The sequence below is a fragment of the Triticum aestivum genome, chromosome 3A (genome assembly GCF_018294505.1).
Source record: "Triticum aestivum cultivar Chinese Spring chromosome 3A, IWGSC CS RefSeq v2.1, whole genome shotgun sequence".
Lineage (NCBI taxonomy): Eukaryota > Viridiplantae > Streptophyta > Magnoliopsida > Poales > Poaceae > Triticum > Triticum aestivum.
Window position 1 is genome coordinate 466,684,257 of NC_057800.1, and position 7,060 is coordinate 466,691,316.

A 7,060-nucleotide genomic window follows, 5' to 3' on the forward strand; every position below is an offset into this window, starting at 1 on the left:
TATGGGAAACCTAGCGGCCGGCACATTATAATGGGCATCAGGGTGAGGGGACTGGATTGGATTGGGAGAAGAGGATTGAGGAACTCCATTATCCGACGGGTGGCTAGCGAGTCCTGCGTTGTAAGCCCGCGTCGCAGGATCGAATCCTTCTCAGCACGTCGATTTTTGCATCATTTTACAAAAGAAAAAATTGAAACACGGGCTGGCCCATCACGGATGAGGGGTGTGCGCCCCTGTACCATTAACACTATAACGGGCGCTACGGACGTCGGCTAGGGTTTGCCGAGTGTCCAGCCCGGACATGAAGACGGGCCAGGCTTTTGGAGAGGTAAACGGATATGAACACGAAAACGGGAAGGTTGGTAACAGCGGCCGTGTTCCCGTCGGATATGGGAAACCTAGCGGCTGGCACATTATAATGGGCACCAGGGTGAGGGGACTGGATTGGATTGGGAGAAGAGGATTGAGGAACTCCATTATCCGACGGGTGGCTAGCGAGTCCTGCGTTGTAAGCCCGCGTCGCAGGATCGAATCCTTCTCAGCACGTCGATTTTTGCATCATTTTACAAAAGAAAAAATTGAAACACGGGCTGGCCCATCACGGACGAGGGGTGTGCGCCCTGTACCATTAACGCTATAACGGGCGCTACGGGCGCCGTTTAGGGTTTGCCGAGTGTCCAGCCCGGGCATGAACACGGGCCAGGCTTTTGAAGAGGTAAACGGATATGAACACGATAACGGGAAGGTTGGTAACAGCGGGCCGTTTCCCGTCGGATACGGAAAACCTAGCGGCCGACACATTATAATGGGCACCAGGGTGAGGGGACTGGATTGGATTGGAAGAAGAGGATTGAGGAACTCCAACAGATCCGGCGACGAGAATAAAACTAGGACGAGATGGCAGCTTCGCTTTTGTTTGCCGCGAGAAAGATCTGCGGTCGCGCCCTTGGGCGACCACCGCAGTTGTATTTTAGGGCGGCCGTTAAGGAGGAACAGAGTCTGCTGTTGCCAAGGATTGGCCATGGCAGGAGCTTCCCTCAACGCTTCAGCTCCTCTGAATCAAGTCTTTCAAAAAAGGTACTCCCGCAGAATCAGACCTAATTCTGCCCTTGTCGAATTTGCAGAATAGGTATAATTTATCGCGTTGAGATCAACAATACGAATTCTACTTCCGCAGATTTAGCAGCCTTTTCTTTCTTGTTAGAATTCTTACCATATTGTGGCAAAAGAAACTGCTAGCGGAACAGCATAATCAGTTTTGGGCCATGCTCTTGCTCATTTTTTAATCTTACATTATTTTTTCTGGCTCCACCAGATCAAACGATCTTATAAAGGAGATTCGTGCCCAATCAAGGGATTTCTTGAGTTGCGAATTTATTTTTGAAAGTCATATAGTTTGAATTTTAATGCTCACAATTTAGCTAACTTTTCTTCTTCTTTAGCTGGGAGTCGCCACTTGTTGATGGGTTTACCCCACGACCTGTTTGTTATCCCTGTAAACCGTGCTTCTACCAATCAATAAGTGTGGTTTATCCCTAAAGAAAAAACATATATGAAACGATCAATCATATATGCAAAGTTAGCGCTTACTAACTATCTTTATATGTTCTACTCCAAATTCTGTCTCACCGTTTGTAAGGCTAACTATGTAATTTTCTTTTGCGGGGCCACAGCAGCACGGACCTCAATTAGCTGCAAACACTACAAAGTCGTCGAAGCACACACCATGGTAATTATTATGTCACATGGACTACTCAGATTTTAGATGATTGTAAACAACTTATTTAAATCCGCTTCTAATTGATTTATGTTTTGATTTTTGGTTCGTATTAAGTCACCCCAATTATGTACGTAATATATTTTTTGGGACAATCGGGACGGCTATAGGAGTCCTTGCAATACTCTATGGTGTGGCCCGTACACACGGGGGGCCGATTTTTAGAGAACAACTATTGGGCTTGCCGCCTAAACCAAGCAAGGAAGATGATTAGCCTTCGGATGACGGCTATTGGAGCTCACAACCAAGAATGCCTGAATATGACCTGGTGTTGTTATGGTGCTCGTTGGCCTGAACATGAGCATTAGTCTGTTGTGACTCTGGCTGAACAAATTTACCGTGTTTGAATATTTACCGAGGACCGTTATTTTGTTATGGTGCTCATTGGCCTATTTACTTGTTCATCAGTCTGTTTTGACGAATTTACTATGACGTGTTGTTATGATGATGCTTAGTACTTTGAGCTCCTGTCGATATCCTTTCAGATTATTCAATTTGTCAGAATTTTGGTATTGAGCATCAGTCTAGTATGACTTTTGATGTACCATGCGCAATCATATCTTCTTGGTCGCATGGCACTAGTAATCGTTCGGTAGTAGCTCCGCGCGAAGTGGAATCCGTTCTACAAGCTCTACATCTCGCCACATTTTCTACAAATTACTAGATGACCAATTGCACCAAATGGCGCAGAGGCCCATTTAAAACCATGCGTGTTGAAAATATGCATTTTTCAGTAACTTTATGTTTGAGCAAGTGCAGATACCATGTCAAACCCAAGTGTTTTGCAAATATTTGAATTCATTAGAAGTAGGTTTTAGTAACCACTTAGGATACTAATTCAAACCCTTTAAGGTGAAAATGAAGGATAGTTTATCTTTGAAAATATATACTTGAGCATGCATATTTTGTTATCTTATTGGGTAACATAGAACCAAATGGCGCAAGGTAGGTATATGATAGACAACTTTACTTTCCACGAAGATGCGACGTGACATCTTCCTTGACTTGATTGTGTTCAAGCACATTTAGAGATCAAACACATAATTTATTAAGATATGGCTATCCAAACATGCAAGCTCCTGTTGCGCTAAATGGCAAAAAAGCCCAATTCAAACCAAGAATTAAATGCAAGTATTTTGCTTAACTTAAGAATGCACTTGGGTGATCTTAGTACAATGGCCTTGTTATTTGAATTGATATGTTTTTTTAGATAACTTTGCAAATGAATAGTTAGCATCGTAGAGGATATATTTTTATCCTATAATATATTGCAATTGTACCAAAGCGTTTTCTTATATTGCTGTGTTGTTGGATGTTCTATCATGCATTAAAGAAAGGAAATATTTGTTCAAAATATATACCAGAGCTTCCAAAAGTAGCTTATCCGGCACATGAATGTTTGCTGGGCTGGGCCCAATCAGAGGAGAAAATAGCTGAGAAGAATGTGTGTCACATGTCCTTCTCCAGCACCACAATGCCCAGATTTAAACCAAGAGCTATTTGCAAAAAAATTAGGGAAAATAATTTTTTGCAAATTGAGGCCTTTATTTTGTACCAACAAGTTACAATTCAAACAAAAGAAATAGAAATATATATGGAAAATGGAAATATATATATGGTTAATGTGGATGCAACAAAAGAGTTCTTTTCTAAGAACAAAAGACTTGGCATGGAGAAAGCAACGTTCAGGAACACAATACAAAGGCATGCACCACGCCCAGTTTATCTGAATCCATAACAGTGCAGTAAAGGTACATTGTACGTCCGGTAACAAAACTAAAGCCACTCAATGTTCTTCCACCTTTTTTTATTCTCAACACCGGATCATTAACATTAGTCCAGTTGTTTCCTCATAAACTCAGTATAAGATACTCCCTTCATTCCACAATGTAATGCACCCGCGCTTTCCGAGATCTAAGTTGACGTATGTGACAAGGTAACACAATTACATGAAAGGGTGCACACAGTACCCAAAGCTATCACTACAACTGAGCATGAAGGACTGTCGGACGGGCACATTTCTTCAGTATGTATAGAGTCTGTCTACCCTACAATAGTTAAGCTGAAAAAAGGAAAATTACAAGATGATCAGACCAGAACAAGTGTTCCACTACTATAGAATTATGTAGCTTCCACACAGCGAACGATGAACATCAGTGCAAGCTTTGCCAGCTGCAATTAACTTCAAAAACCAGAGCAGTAGGTAATGCCAGCGCTTACTCCACTGCAGATTTTTCAGAGATCTAGCAAAAGGAAAACCTTCTATTTTTACATTAAGGTGAAGATGACTCCTGCAGTTCCGACTGACTGTTCTGTACTATTCGAGACGTCAGCTTAGATATCTCAAAAATTGTAATGGTGATGAAGCAATCAGCAGAACCGAGATGCAGCAACGGACAAGATCATACAACTTGTAAAATACAACAAAGAACTGGTCAGAACACAATCACGGCATGCAACGATGCAGATACAAGCAAGAAACACTAAGGCATCATTTCTATAAGGTATCATATCCTCACAATTACTGTAACTTGCAACAAACTTGTAGAGTAGTTCTTTTAACAAGAACAAGTTGTGAACGCGAATCATAGGTCTATCCTCACATTTGCACATCTTGCTTTGCATTTGTGATTCTGCATCGACCACCAAGGTAACATAAAAAAGGTACGAAGACCAGGATAAACTAAAGCATGTACTCCCTCCGTTCCTAAATATTTGTCTTTCTAGATATTTCAACAAGTGACTGCATACGGAGCAAAATGAGTGAATCTACACTCTAAAATATGTCTATATACATCCGTATGTGGTGTTCCATTTAAAATCTCTAGAAAGACAAATATTTAGGAATTGAGGGAGTACTTGGAAAGGAAAATCAAATAAATAGAAATTGGCTAGTATACTTGTGGATAGGTTAGACAGAAAGTCAGCAAGAACGCCCAACTCTGGCCGAGAACACCCGCCCCTACGCGCAGTACAGATCTGGGCAGCCACCGGATTCACACTGTACCACATAACCAAATGGCAAGCAGCAGCGGGCAAGATCGTACAACCTGCGAATTTTAGAAAATAACCGGTCAAAAGACAACACCACGGGATGAACGATGCAAATGCAAGCAAGAAAAAATCGCGGCTCATAGCGGTTCAGAGAAGCAAAAGAACAGCCTATTTACCAAAGCTAGGAAGGAGGACTGGAGGAGCACGCGATCCAAACATCAGGATGAACTAGGAAAACAACCTAAACCGTAGAACAAACGTTAGCACAGATGCATTTCACCGAACATCACGCGCGCATTTCATCAAACATCTTATAGGCAAGTAGAAGGGGCGCCCACTAACCTGAACGCGAAGGACAGAAAGACCCACGGCTCGACGCAGGCGACAACGGCAAGTCGAACCAAGCTGCACACGATCGAAAGAAGCCCAACTACGTGAAATCAGTAGAGCGAAGCAAGAAGAGAGGTGTTGGAAAGAACACAAGAAGAACAGCAGCACGAACCTCAACCAGCGGCGTCCATAGAGCAAAGGAGGCCACCGCAACAGACCGCAGCAGAGGACAGTCGAAGGAAGCTAGGCGAGGCACGAGGAGAGGTTGCAGCGGGGCGGAGACGAGGAAGAAGGGCACTCAGCAGCTTGGGCATGGCAGACGCACGCGACGCGGCAGCGGCCCCACGGAGTGACACACGCACGTCATCGCGCCCCCGCCGCGCGTCGGGCACAGCAGCCCGAGCAGAGAAACCACCCACTAGAATAGAACAGAGGGCGCAGAGATGGGAGACGGTCAACGCGAACACAGGTAAAGAGATGATCCCCAATGACGAGTGGGGTCAAGGGAAGCGGGACCAGGTGGCTGTGCCCGCGCGCGCCGGTAAACAGTACAATGGTGGCATATGGATATATATGCCTCATGACAAAAGTAATTTGAAGTATATGTGTTGATTTTTTCTCCCCAATGCAAGCTACTACTAGTAGACCTCATCAAAGAATAGAAAGTGACTCTCACTACACATGCATCCCTCCTTTTCATTTCAACTTTTTCAACTTTATGCACTGGACCACACTTTTTGTCTATAAGCACTCGCCTTCTGGAGAGGATCCCACTTTCCCATCCGAACCTATCTTTTCTGTTATCCGATCCTACATGGCATGTGAGGCATCACCCTGGGGCTATGCATTGGCCATGCCCTAACACACGACCTAAAGGAAAAGCAACTGCCTATGTCCCACGACGCGACGCGGCATGGCTAGGCAAATTTTCGTGTTTTGACCCTTTTTCGCATATCAATTCAGGATCTGATCCCGGTTGGAAAGAATTTCGGGATTTGATTCTTTTGCTACCGTCAGGGGTTCTGACGGTAGGGTTAGACAGGCTACCGCCAGGGTCTTTGCCGGTAGGGTGCGACGGAGGGCGACGGCGGCCGTTTGCCCGAGCTGACGTGGATAAGTACCCTACCGTCAAGGGCCTGGTGGTAGCTTGTCTGACCCTACCGTCAGAACCCTTGACGGTAGGCTGTGGCAGGGGTTTTTGCCTTCGAAGTTTTTGTAACGAAAAATTACAGTGCCCTGGCGGTAGGTTCAACCTACCGCCAGGGGGTTGGCGGTAGGATGTGTGACCCTACTGCCAGGGTCCTTGGCAGTAGGGTCCTGTGTTTTATGGTTTCAAGTTTAATTGCTTGCTTCTTTTCAAAAACAATATCACATCAATGATATAGAGTCTAGAAAACAGATTTCAAACAATTAAACTTGGGCATCACATATACATTAATAAAACTTGAAGTACATAGACATGTCAAACGAAGTTCAACTAATTAGCAAACGGAGTTCCACATAGTTTCACAAATAGCTAACACATAGTTCCACATAGTCTCACAACCACTAAACAACTACAAAAGCCAAGTATTCAAGAGCAGAATTACTTGCTCCTGCTCCTCTTGGAGGTACGGTCCTCGTTCCTCTTTGAACGAGTCTCTTCAGTCTTCTTCTTGGGCCATCGAGTAACCGGTCTCTGTAAAGGGTCCGGACTCAGCAAATCCTTCTTCTTTGGATTCCTTTTCGGCAGATGATATGGTTCAGATGATTGAGTTGGTGGAGGTCCATAATCTTCATCGTACTCCTCCCCATTGCTCTCACCCTCCTCTTCCTCATGATACTCCTCCTCCTCCTCCTTCTCAACCAACCTAGACGATGGGGGAACATGGCTCGATGAGCCGATGTGACCCTGTGTGGCTGCAGGATGATAAGCTTCAACCGACCCAGCTCCAGCACACCCAAGCAGGCCTACCAGCT

The 7,060-nt window shown here is 44.5% G+C and overlaps 2 long non-coding RNA genes across 2 annotated transcripts; one reads left to right on the top strand and one right to left on the bottom strand.

Moving 5' to 3' along the window:
* The first annotated feature begins 823 nt into the window (after positions 1-823).
* On the top strand, positions 824-2,222 carry LOC123058429 (uncharacterized). The gene is made up of 3 exons (XR_006427196.1): positions 824-1,077; positions 1,674-1,729; positions 1,835-2,222. It is a non-coding gene; the product is annotated as an uncharacterized lncRNA (long non-coding RNA).
* A 2,027-nt stretch (positions 2,223-4,249) lies between these two features.
* LOC123058430 (uncharacterized) lies at positions 4,250-5,533 on the bottom strand. The gene is made up of 4 exons (XR_006427197.1): positions 5,274-5,533; positions 5,114-5,176; positions 4,948-5,012; positions 4,250-4,827 (listed from the first exon to the last, which is right to left on the bottom strand). It is a non-coding gene; the product is annotated as an uncharacterized lncRNA (long non-coding RNA).
* Positions 5,534-7,060: the final 1,527 nt, after the last annotated feature.